This window comes from Neodiprion virginianus, chromosome 3 (assembly GCF_021901495.1).
Source record: "Neodiprion virginianus isolate iyNeoVirg1 chromosome 3, iyNeoVirg1.1, whole genome shotgun sequence".
Taxonomy (NCBI): domain Eukaryota; kingdom Metazoa; phylum Arthropoda; class Insecta; order Hymenoptera; family Diprionidae; genus Neodiprion; species Neodiprion virginianus.
In genome coordinates, this window is record NC_060879.1 from 39848022 (window position 1) to 39860363 (window position 12342).

At 42.9% G+C, this 12342-nt stretch overlaps 1 protein-coding gene across 19 annotated transcripts in view; it reads left to right on the forward strand.

The window, feature by feature from the left end:
* The window catches only part of LOC124300182 (protein turtle-like), a 165623-nt gene that overhangs the window by 81963 nt on the left and 71318 nt on the right, over nucleotides 1-12342 (forward strand). For all 19 annotated transcript variants that reach the window (XM_046753934.1, XM_046753939.1, XM_046753943.1 and 16 more), the window contains exon 3: nucleotides 3575-3610. The gene's annotated coding sequence lies outside the window, so the exon portion shown is untranslated. The remainder of the gene's footprint in view (nucleotides 1-3574; nucleotides 3611-12342) is intronic.

Sequence of the window (12342 nt, forward strand, 5' to 3'; positions counted from 1 at the left end):
TTAAATAAAATTCCCTCTAAAACCGCTCGAACTCGGATATTCGGTACACGCTGTAAGACTCGTGTCGACTCCTCTTTATCCACCATTTTCTTTTTCTTTTCTTTTTTTTTTTTTCTTCTCTCTTTTTTCTTCATGCGTCCCTCCGGAGCTCCGGGATAACTTGATCTCCAGGCTCTCCTGCACACTCGCGGAGATCGCTACTTTAGAATTCGAATACCGAGGTACTTTGCTATGCGTGTCAAATAACGTGTTCACAAAGTTGACTGGACAAAAGTTTGAAACTTGAAAAATATTATAATTTATAAGCAACAGTTTTTTTTTTTGTTTTTTCTACTTGTAATATATGTTGTATGTTACTGGCAGCAATCAATTGACCGCAAATATTTGTAGCGATGTATTTTATTCATTGTTTCCGACTTGGTAGGAATGTTGGAAATTTTATAAACTCAATTTGTTGGTGTGAAATTTTCAGAATTAAAGAAATCGGAGTGATGTTACTTTCTTTTCTCAAATTTTTTACGTAATTCGAGATGACAAAGAAGCGTACAGAGGCTGGTATAGGAGAATAATATTAAGGCTCGCTTCGCCAATAGGCGAAAATTAATTTCCACGGAATTGCCAAAATCCTAGAAGGCTTGGTAGAGGCGGGTGGTTGTAGGTGTTTCAAGGTGGAGCGCGAGCAACCCTTCCTCGGTAATTGAATCACGCGAAAACTGGCGAGGCGCGAAGCATGGATCAAATCCTCCAACGTCTGAAAGGGTGCCGAACGAAGCCTCGAGAACAATCCGGCTTCTAGTCTCGGAAAGGTCCCGTCGACCGACTTCTGATGTTTTCCAAGCCGGTGTTGAAGTCTCGCAAACATTCCGATGAAATGATTACGATAAAATAACCCGAAGGAGCGAAAATGCCGACCCGCATTGAAGCCGGAAGCAAAGCTCGCTAAGGTTGGTGGGTACCTAGAACCGGGAAGCCGATAATCGGCAGTGTTTAACTTGCCAGAAGGAAGTGCCGGAGGAGCTGGAAACTGCGTTGATCAAACACTCGTCTTTTAATGGAGATCGCGGCTCTCGATCGCCTAAATTCTCCGCAAGCTCCGGCGTCGCAAGCACCGCAAAGGGATTATACGAGTTGGGCGGTAGCGAAAATGCTTTTGCATATTTGCCGCTCCGGTAGAAATTTAACGGGTCGACGAAAAGCGGGGAAATCGTTCCGCCGGTCCGAATGGCTGATCTGGATCTTCCGATTTACAGGAAAAGCTAGTCGAGGGTCGGCGGGAAGAGCAAAGTGACCCGGACCCAGCAGCGCGGTGTGAATAGGACCGTAAATTGCCGGCGTTAAATTACACAACTGACCGCTATACCAACGGCTGATAACATTTGCGCCGGGTCAACGTCGAGTCGATGTCCACGACAGCTAATCGATCAGTTTCAGAACTAACGCTCTGCGCCAGCTCCCGATATTCGAACATGTTCCGGATCGCTCGATTTACCGGTTGGCACTCGTTTCGCTGAATATTTCACCGGGTTAATCACCAGAAGAGGTGCCCCGTCACTGCGTGCAGCCTTTCGCCTCATTCTTTATCATTGATCCGCGTTGCCGGGAGTCAAAATTTCCATACCGAACGGCCGTGTTTTTTGTGGAAAATTCTGATGTTCTACAACGTCGGATAGTATTGGACGGAGCTCGATTACCGTTAGGTTGACAACGAATAGAATTAGGTTGACATCGGACAGTATGGCGTTAGCATCAGGTAGTGTTGGATTTGAATCATGTAACGTTAGATTCGCATGAAATAATGTTATATTGACATCAGATAGGATGTGATTTAACATCGAGTGGTGATGGATAGACATCAAATAAAGCTAGAATCACATTAATTAATCTTATATCGATATCTGATAACGTGTGACGAACATCCGATCAGACAGTGTTATATTAACATCAGATACCGCTAGGTTGACAACAGATAGAGTCAAGTTGACATCGGACATTGTGGCCGTAACATCAGGTAGATTTCTATTCGCGTCAAGCAATATTATATTGACATCATACGGTGTTGACATCATGTAACGTTAGATTCACATGAAATAACGTTATATTGACGTCAGATAGGGTGTGATTTAACATCGAGTGGTGATGTATTGACATCAAGTAGAGTTAGAATCACATTAATTAACGTTATATCGACATCCGACAACGTGTGACGAACTTCAGATCAGACAGTGTTGTATTGACATCGGATACCGTTGGGCCCACGTCTGGTAGCGTGAAAGTGACACCAGATTATAATCTACAGAATATCTCACCGTATTCTTCTCGTCTAGTTGCCGTGTTCAACGTGTCTGAATTTTTCCAGTTCGAATCCACAACGCTAGTTATTCCTATTTCTGCAACGAGCACCCTATTTTGGCTTTCAGACAGCGTCAGCTAGCGTCCGGCAATAAGAGAAAAAGAGAGCATGAGGTCACGAGGAAGAAACAAAAGGAAGATTAAAGCCATAATTTGTCACGTGTGAGATAGGTGCGTCGAGTTGCACGCAAAGGGGGATGGAAACAATAAATAGGAGAAAAACCCGGTGGCTGTTGGGGAAGGGCTTCGTGTCTCAATGACATAAAGAAGACGAAGAAGTGGAAAAATAACAAAGAAATGGCGAAAGGACGGTGAAGTATGTAAGCCATATTCCGCCTCCGCGGCAGATCGGGAAACGAGGCTAAAATTAAACGCACCTTTGGACAGTTTGAACATTCGCGGTATCGTTGTGACAGCCCGACGACGCTGCCTTTTCGCACAAGGGTTGATTTCTGCGAGGTCTTTCTTCTCTCTGTTTTTATACGTCTAGCAGGGTGAAAGTAGTGGGCAAACATTTGGAAAGGAAAACAGTATAAACTGTTTCCCGCGCGTGGTACGTGTCACGTGGCTGACATGTTGACGGTTTCTTCTAGTTTATTGTTTTCTTATACTTGTACCGGTCCTTTCTTTCTTTCTTCCACTTTTCCAAATAAACGAACGATTTGTTCTCGGACAGTCGACCCTTGTGGGAAATTTATTATTCCGCATCAATCAATTCCTTCAATATAATCTATACACCAATTGTCACAAATTCCTCATCCATAATTTGCTCGATGCTTTTCAGCTATCGATTTCTCACCCCTCTTCAGTCAAGACGAGACGACGGATGGCAGGGAAGGAGAATAAAAGAGAAACAACGAAAAGTTTTTCAAACTTCCGACAGCTTCCTTATTATAGTCAACGTTATACACGAAAGATTCAACGATAAGATAGCCGGCCCGCAAGACTGGGTGATGGGGATTATATATCGCCTGGCCTTTCACCGCTAGTCCGAACCAAGTTCCTTGAGATTGTCAGAGTCTAACGGCTAATGGCAGATTACACTACGTCTGAACGACTTATCTTCAATCGCGGAATGAATATTAATTATTATTATTTTTTTTTTCTTTTTTTTTTTATTTCATCAGGAAATCAACGAAATGAAGTCTTTCATTTTTGGGAATAGGCAGTTTTTCACACTGCCCGAAGTTCTTCACTAATTTCTTCTCTCTATTTTTCATTTCAGATTCGAACGACGGATCTGAACGGAATTTCGTATTTGGTAAGTTGCTCGATTATTTAACCGATCCAACAATCGGATTATAATGTAAACATAAAAAACGAACGTTTGGAACGCAGTAACGAAAGAGGATCAAACTTTTATCAAATTCACGAGTTCGTGCGGCATGCGATCGTAAATGCTATAAAAAAATTCAATTAGCATTCTCCGACCGATGTTTGGGCTTTAAAGAAAAATGTCGAAAGATATTGAGATGGTACAAAGATAGATTTGACGAGCGGTTTTACGTTGGATTCGCCATAACCCGATCTGGCGGTCGTTTCCATCGCTGTGCAGCTTTTCATTTCTTTCTCTCTTTTTTTTTTTTATTTTCATCTCCCCTTCTCCTTCTCTCAGCATCGCAGAGCGACGACTAAAAGGATCCGACTCCGGCGTCCGGCGTTAAATCGTCCGTAAAACTATGAAATACACTGTAAATAATCAAGCGATTAATGTCCCGTAAGCTCGTATACAGCTGACTAGACCGGTTCGATAAAGTTATTTTATTTATAAGCGACGTAAAAATAGCGAAATTCGCAGAGTAGAGAAGAGGAAGAAAAACTTACGCCTCCGAGGATCGTATAAAATACAACCATAAGTAGGGTTGAAAAGTTATTCGCTGTATTCCTCCTTCTCTCTCTCTCTCTCGCTCTCTCGCTCTTTCGCTTCCTTCTTTATATTCTAAACGCTTTTTGTTCCTCGATATTTTTCCTTCGCGCATATGAAAAGTTTCTTTGATACAGGCGAACGTATCGGCAAGGAAATTTTCAATTGTTCAAAATAGCTTGTCGCGAACTTCAAAGAGGTCGCGGAGACTCGATACGTACGGGCTCTTAAAGCTTGTCACGAACAGCGTGTTTATTTTCAAAAGCTGCCGCATAAACCTGCGGGGACAACAACAAAAACCCTGACAAACTTTCCGGCTGGTTTGACGAATAGGTGAGAGCTCGAACAATCTATCCTTTACTGGCGGGAGCGAAGACGCGAAGAATGATATTTTCCAACGGGGGTGATAAATATACAAAGCCGAAGGAAGGCAAGGCAGGCGCCGAAGGACACCGACTACCCTCTGTAATTTATTATTCCCCAGGACTTTCCTCCGAATTGCGTCACGCCTGTCGTTACCAATTCATTTCCTTCCGAAAATTCTTTGCCAGATTTCAATATCCTCTTTTGTACCCCTCGCCTCTTTCTTTATTCACCCTCAACGCGAACTAATATAAATTTATAAAACGATCGTAGTTCCATTTCACGCTGATTCCCATTTTTAATTAATTCCCAACGCTTGGATATGAATACATGTTTTTTTTTTTTTTTTTCTTTCTTTTTCAACGCTATTTATGTCTTACGATTACAGCGAAAGACAATATATTTTTACTACACTTCACTACAATTAGAGTATAATATAACGCGTTCAACGTTGTTTAGAACTTGTCTTTCGTAAATATGGTGGCTTTTACCATATTTACGTTTACGCAATTACATTCTTCACGACAATTATCTTTAACGTTATTATCAACGTTAAAGACAGTCTTTATCGTCACGATTTTCGCTCAAAATCGTTACATCTGTAATGCGAACGGCGTTTCGAAATTTTTGGCCATGATAATATTAGTAACAGATTTGATAAAAACTTTGAGAAACGGGATTTCAAACGTTTTGTACCACGTTTAGTTTATCTATTAATTCCAGAGTTTCTAGAGTCATTCGCGCGATTCGATACATCGTACAGAGAATAAACTAGAGAAAAGCTGATGATCACGTGTTTATTCGGAGTGGTATTGACAAAGTTGAAGGAAACAAAGTGAAAAAAAAAAGAAAAAAAAAAAAAATATTCGATGACACAACTCGTAGGGAGAAAAGAGGATCGCGAACCTTCACGGTCGGGTAAATAAATCACGTCGTCTCGGTCGCGAAACGTCCTGGTGGAGAGAAGGAGTTTGGCATGCGAGCGGAGTGGATGTATGCATGAAACGCGTTGCTGGTCTCGTCTGTACACAGAGTTTCGAAAGCAATGGCTGGGTGTCAGTCAGACGGGGTGGCGAACCCGTCGAAAAGGTCGAACGTCGAAGTTGCAGGGCCCGTCAAACGTCACCCCGATATCCCGGCCCTATTTCCCAGCTCCGACAATCCCCGTCTGGCTCCGAACGCGTCTTCTCGATTTCCCGTTCAGCCCCCAACCGCAAGGTCGGCGCAAGGTCGCCACCCGGTTGAAAGGTTTCGAAGGGGTGGAAAAAGTGCCGGATCGTTCTCCCGACGCGACGCAGGGGAAGAGAAGAGCGACGATCGCGGCGGTAATTAATCGAGATCGCAAGGTTGCGGTTAAATTTTTCACACGCGGGAGCAACGCGGAACCGCCACTGCGGAAGGGTAGGTAATTTCTAAAAGTGGAACAAGCCACGCTACTGTTTCCAACTACGCTCAAGACGGAGATTAGGGAAACTCGGTCGGCCCCTTTGTCGCCGTGCAAAAGCACACGGCGTAATCGGTCCTCTAATGAGAATCGTACTTGGCTCGTGTCGGGCACTGAGGGAGGCAAATAGCTGGGGCGGTTACGGCGCGCTACAACAATGGCCAAGATTAACCAATAACCAACCCCGTATCTGCCGGGTCGCACGGGAATCATCCACGGGAATTCCACGACCCGAGGAAACTCAGGGGAGATCTCGAGGATGCCGAGGAAAAAGGCTTCTCTTCCCCGGGGTCAAGTTTCGCTTCAATTCGCTTCTGCCGGGATTGAAATCGAACGGACAAATCGTCGTTTCCGCCCCGATTTTCCTCCTCGTCGTCATCGTCATTTTCCGCTTCTTCTTCTTCTTCTTCTTCTTTGATTCGCTATACTTATCCGTGAAAGTGTTTCACCCACGTAGCCATCGCCGGGGAAAAACTATAATCATCGTGATTTCACAGCAATTTTAACGACGTCCGGGAAAATTTGACGGGGAAGTTGAGTCGGGTGAATGAATACAAGGGAGATATTCTCGATGATCCTGAGGGAGTCTCGACTCTTGAAAACCGGCCAGACAGAAACAGGATCGATAGAATCCCGCTCGGAAGTAGCAATTGAAGACCTCGTCCCGAGGACAGCTTAAGTCAATTTCATTCGCTTTTAGGGTTATTCCGTATTCTTGATTTTTCATCCCTTTTAACTAAGCCTCTTTTTCGGATTTCCAAGAAAAAAAATCCTCTTCTGTTTACTCGCGGAAGGATTTCTCACTGTTCATTTATTCGTCAGTCTTTGTTGGCTCAAGTTGCTAACTTCGAACGCGCGGCGGCAGGGAGTTCAAATCTCAAATATTTCGACTTGATATTTTGCTACAGCGGAGAACGTTTGGTTGAAAAAGATGAAATGATCGTCGATAAAGAAAAAAAAAAAAAAATGCTATTAACGATTTCGCAATTCTTCGTAACTGGCATTATCAGGAACAGTCAATCCACGGTGTATCGAATTATCCATGATAGAAACAAAGGCACGTTTCGAGTAGCTCACACTTCTTGCTTCGATTGAAATAAATTGCTCTCGGGTATTTGTATACCTTGTGATATCTTGTTCGTGTAAAGGAATCGCCAATCAGAAATCGGAAAGACAAACTATCAGTAAACCTCTCCTCCGGTTTCCGGGGGTGAAACAATCTTGGCGAAAGCCTGAAACGTCTTTTTGAAAATTTAAAATACCAATTTAAAAAATCGTCAAGATCGAATCTATCGTTCCATATTTTATAATCGCCGACGAGCGAGGTTGCGCGGTAATAACGGAAATCAAAGATTCACGTCCGGTTTTGGTCAATACTCAGACTGCGAACCAGGCAGGTAGCGCAAAAATAGCCCGCTGCAGTCTGACGGTTATGACGTGGAAACAGACTGCAGCATTCGCGCGGTGCTGCGGCTGCAGGTGAAGGTTGTTTGCACTGCAGTTAAAACTTTCAGGCTAATATTAACGCGGTAGAATTGGGTCAGCGTTGCACCAACGCCTTGTGCTTGACCCGCACGGCGAGTGCAATTTCTAGGCTAGATTCCGTCGTCGGTGAATTCCGTAGAGACGTCACGACGCGTGACGTCCTTACTTGAAACCCGAGCTTTTTTATCGGTGAGTTCAAGACGAGCTTGGGAACCGGAACCTGAATTACGGAATACCTAATGGAGGCGGGAGAGAGGGAGAGAGTGAGAGAGTGAGAGAGAACGGTTTATGAGACGGAGAAAAAGCTCTCAGCCTCAGAGCCACCGGCTGAGGATTTTATTTCCTGTTTTCTTTGCTGCCCCTTTGATTTATGTATCGAGCTGCTCTTATTACGAATACAGATGCGGTCGTGGCGTGTGCTTGCACCCTGAGCTTTATATAGCTGTACACTGTACAGGCATTAAGCTCTGGATGAAATAATACAAACAATTTGTCAACTGGATAACACGAGTGGAACTGGGCCGGATATTTCCTACTCCCGGTTATTTATCGACATAATATTATATCCCTCCCGGCGTCGCTATTAACGTTTCTCGAGAAAAAGACTCGACCTGTCCGCCGCAGATGACCGGTCCAGTTAATTATCCGGAAAACTACCGCGCCAAAATGACTAAAACATTCGCCGCTCTCAAACATCGCCATGTACCGGTCGGCACAAGTTACTTTGTGCCTCTTGTGACTCGCAAAATCTGCACTGACGGTACGTGAGATATTTTCATATTTATTTCGTTGCTTCTTTTTTTTTTTCACAACCGATAAATACCGACCTTAAGCAGTTTCTTAGAAGCAAATACGTCACGTAGAAATGCAGATGAAAACTGATTTCGTCTGGTTTTAACCCCCGATTAACTCGGCAATATTTTCAATCTGTTTGCGAAAATGTTCGTAAGCCGAACTTGACAGTTCTTGTCTTGAACGTTGTATATTGTAACAAGAATAAATTTCAGTGATTACGATATTTTGTAATCGATACGAAATACTGGGTCAAGTAGTCAAGACTCCCGCTTATACCTACTTAATATTAGAAGAGCTAGCTGCAGCCGGTTTTTAAATCGAGTGGCTGCAGACTAGCGGCGTCAGCTTATCGAGATTGGATTGTGGCCGCGATCCCGGCTTCAGTTATTCAGCAAAAGCCTCTTTTACTGCCCTCATTCATAATTTTCCCTAATTTCCATCCATTCTTGATTCACTTTTAATTTATTTTCGCCAAGATGTACGGAAGAAAGCTGGATTTTCACCCTTTCAGTTTTTTCTTTAACACGAAAGTGCAATTACACGTTTCTTGTGTTTTTTATTTTTTTTTTTTTTTGTTTTTGACGCTAAATACGAATCTGATGTCAAAAGCTTTATAAAACTAAAAACAACCTTGAAAATGGGATGAAAACGGGGTGAATTATCAACATTGTTTTAGACAGTGTTCTTGAATGAGATTTAAATGAATATTCATTTTGAGACAGTACGATTTTAGGCCGAGAATAGGTGCAACCCCCCATACTATCTATATGCACCCCTAATAAAGGTGAAAACTACCCCATGCATTGAATTGTGTAAATCTGACGTCCGTTCTGAGATCTCTGTGAAACAACGAATTCCAAGCGCTTTCAGTATACGTTTATTATATCAAATCTCTCCGCTAACGAATTACATTCATGAAAATATGTGTTTTTTTTCATATGCTTATAACAATTATAAGCAATTATGGATTTACAAAAAATCGACATTTGAAGTAACTGTTATACCTATAAGTGTTGAAAATGTATTTAATTATCGCACATAAAGAATCCATGGAAAACAAGTAATCCAAAGTCAGAGTGCCTTTTTGAAAATCACTTTATACTCGTTGAGCTGAAGTTTTAATCAGTATAACAGAAAACGTTAGGCTTGCGCCAAAAATGTATTCTGCTAGACGCTTTGCTTCTTAATTGAATGAACCTTTAGTTTATCTCTATAATTCACTTTACCGAGAGAAAAAAAGGATTCCCGGTCTTATAAAATTCATTTCTCATACCGAACTTGTACGTACGACCGACTTTAAAATTTCATGAATTTCATACAGGCTAAAGTGATTCGAATATAACACTTGAACCGATCTAAAGTGAACTGCAAAGACTTCAAATAACGTATCGTAAACCAAGTTTAGATGAATTCAAGTGACTTCACATAAACGGAAGTGAATTTGAGTGATTCGTCTCTAAGAGTAACCACTCAAAAAACTTCTCGCATGGCAAATGAAAGACGATTTTTTTTTTATATATTTTTTTTTTTTTTTTCGAATACGGTATAATAATTGTAACGAATTTAGCAAAAAGAAGCGCATTTCAAGCCGTTACTCGTTGAGTTCCCGGCTAGCGTCGGAGGTTATTTCGACGGTGGGCGATTAGCATCGTCAACGTTTCGTCGTCGCGTTGCCCCAAAAACGGCGGGACTGCGGGGAGGAGTCTGAAGGGGTGAGGGTGAGGGTGAGGCAGGCGTCGGGGGCGCTCGATTGTTTACCCTCTCTCGCATTTACGGTACCACCACGCTAGGCTGTGATCTAGGCTAGGTCATCCGAGTCGCTCTCAGCCAGCGAGAGAGAGAGAGAGAGAGAGAGAGAGAGAGGAGGAGGAGCGAGGGAGGGAGGAAGAGAGCTTACGAGCTTTACGCGCCGCAGGGAACGCGGCGGCCGCTCAGCTCGGCTCGGTTCGACTCGGCTCTGCTTGGCGTGACGTCATTTGAGCTTTACCGGGGGTTGGGGCGGGCAATGACGTCACTGTGAGCGCGTAGGGGCGCCTTTATCGACCGAGCAAGAGGGAAAAAGAAAACGAGAACGACGGGCGAGGGGGCGGAATTGGGTGGGGGTGGGGCTCTACCGAAAACTCGGCCCTGCCGCGAACTGCGCGCGTATAATCTTGCCCTTTTTACGCCCTTCGACTCGGCTCGCTTCTCTTCGGCTACGACTGGCAATGGGCGCGGGAAAACGTCTCGTGGATTCCTCCCTCTCGAAGTGTACAAACCCGAGAGGATGGGACAGGGATCTCATCCTCTTCGACTCTTGAACCTTTTCCTTATACCCCTCGCCTAACAGAATGCTGCGCTATATCAGCTAACAAGAGGTAGGTACAGGAATTATCCTTCATCCCTTCGACGTTGTTATGTCATCGCACGGCTTAAGGCATCCCGCCCCTTTCACATCCTGCCTTAGTCCTGGTGGAAGGAACGAACCTAGCCACGTAGCGCAGAGTCACTCGAGTATTGCCCTCGAATCGAAACGAGGGAAAATAAAAGAGAGGTGAAGGATTATACTGAACCTGTATTTAATGCGACCGAGCATATTTTCATGGTAAATTATGCACTTTCAGTCCCTGTTCACGTACCTATAACTTTACTTTTCTCTCGTCACCGGGTTTTCGGTAGGTACGATACGATTGTTACGAGAAATAGGTGGATTTTTAATTTAAACCCCAGTTTTCGTACTTTTTACTTGAAACGAAAAAATAAATGGAATTTTCTATTGACAGAACAACCTGAACGTCGAATTTTCATAGACGCGAAAATCTTCTTCGTGAAATTTAAAAGTGTCGAAAGTTCAAGTATAGAAAATTAAAAATATTGAAGTTCGAAATTCAAAAAGATGGTATATAAAATGGTCAAAACGTATAATGGCAAAATCGAGAATCTGAATACGATTCCAGAGTTTGATATTCTATGATCTGACCTTTCTGTTCTTTTACCCCTCCATACTTCGATTTTCAACATTTCAAAGTTTTATAAATCAAGTTTCCGCTTCTTTAAAAATTCAATATTGTAGCCCTTCGATTTTTTGATTCTTCTATACTTTCATCCCCGTCCAATTCATCCAATCGCTAATTCTAACTTGTTGTTTATCCAAACTTTCGGACGAACTAAACCAATTCTTCCAACGCCTGATTCCCCCATTTCAAATCCTGAATACAGATCTCGTAGGTACTGTGCCAAATTCTATGGGGACTAATAAAAAATTGGAGAAATTGGATCGAGTTTGAGAGACTCTTGGCCACTTTTTAACAGGGAGTTGTAGAAGTTTGAAAAGTTTCGTGGCGCATCGCTGACCGAGTGCTCGATTTTTCATCAAAGTTTTATCGGGACTGGGATAAAAGTCTTTTCACCGGAATTCGCGGGTGTGCCGCGAGATCATGGCTTCGAAATTTGAAGAGCTGCGCTTTGTCGCCGTGTTCTGAAAATTTCTTGTTCGATTATTATTCACGCCAGATAATGAATCAACCTATAATCATCGTCCGTAGCTATGAAATGAGAAAATCGCCCCGCGTCACTGTAAACCTGCAGTGTCACGCCTAGAGTAAACAGCGCATAAAACTAATTAAAACTGCTTACATTTCCATAGAAAATATGCACAAAGTTGACGGTGTATAGTAATTAACACGTGACACGGTCTTGTGATTAAGATTTCTGCTCGATGCGGAGACTGAAACATTTTTTGAATCGGTTTTGTAAATCAATTTCAACCTCCGGTAACACGTCTAACGTCGTATAATTATTCGACGGTAAAAATTAAGCTGGATTTGTGAAAGATTCGAAAGATTATCAAATTAAAATGTCACGCAAATGCAGACTCGTGACACGTGCACGGTGAGGATCAGAATTGCCGTGAATATAATTTACAAGAGCGTCGTTTAAATTTAAAAAATCAGCTTAAATTACGGCGCTCTCTCGTTTCGGGTTGCTGTTTGCGGTCTCGAGCTGTGGTTTGTGAAATACTCCTCTTCGTAATCCTGCAGAGAGGAAGAAATCTGCAGGAGGA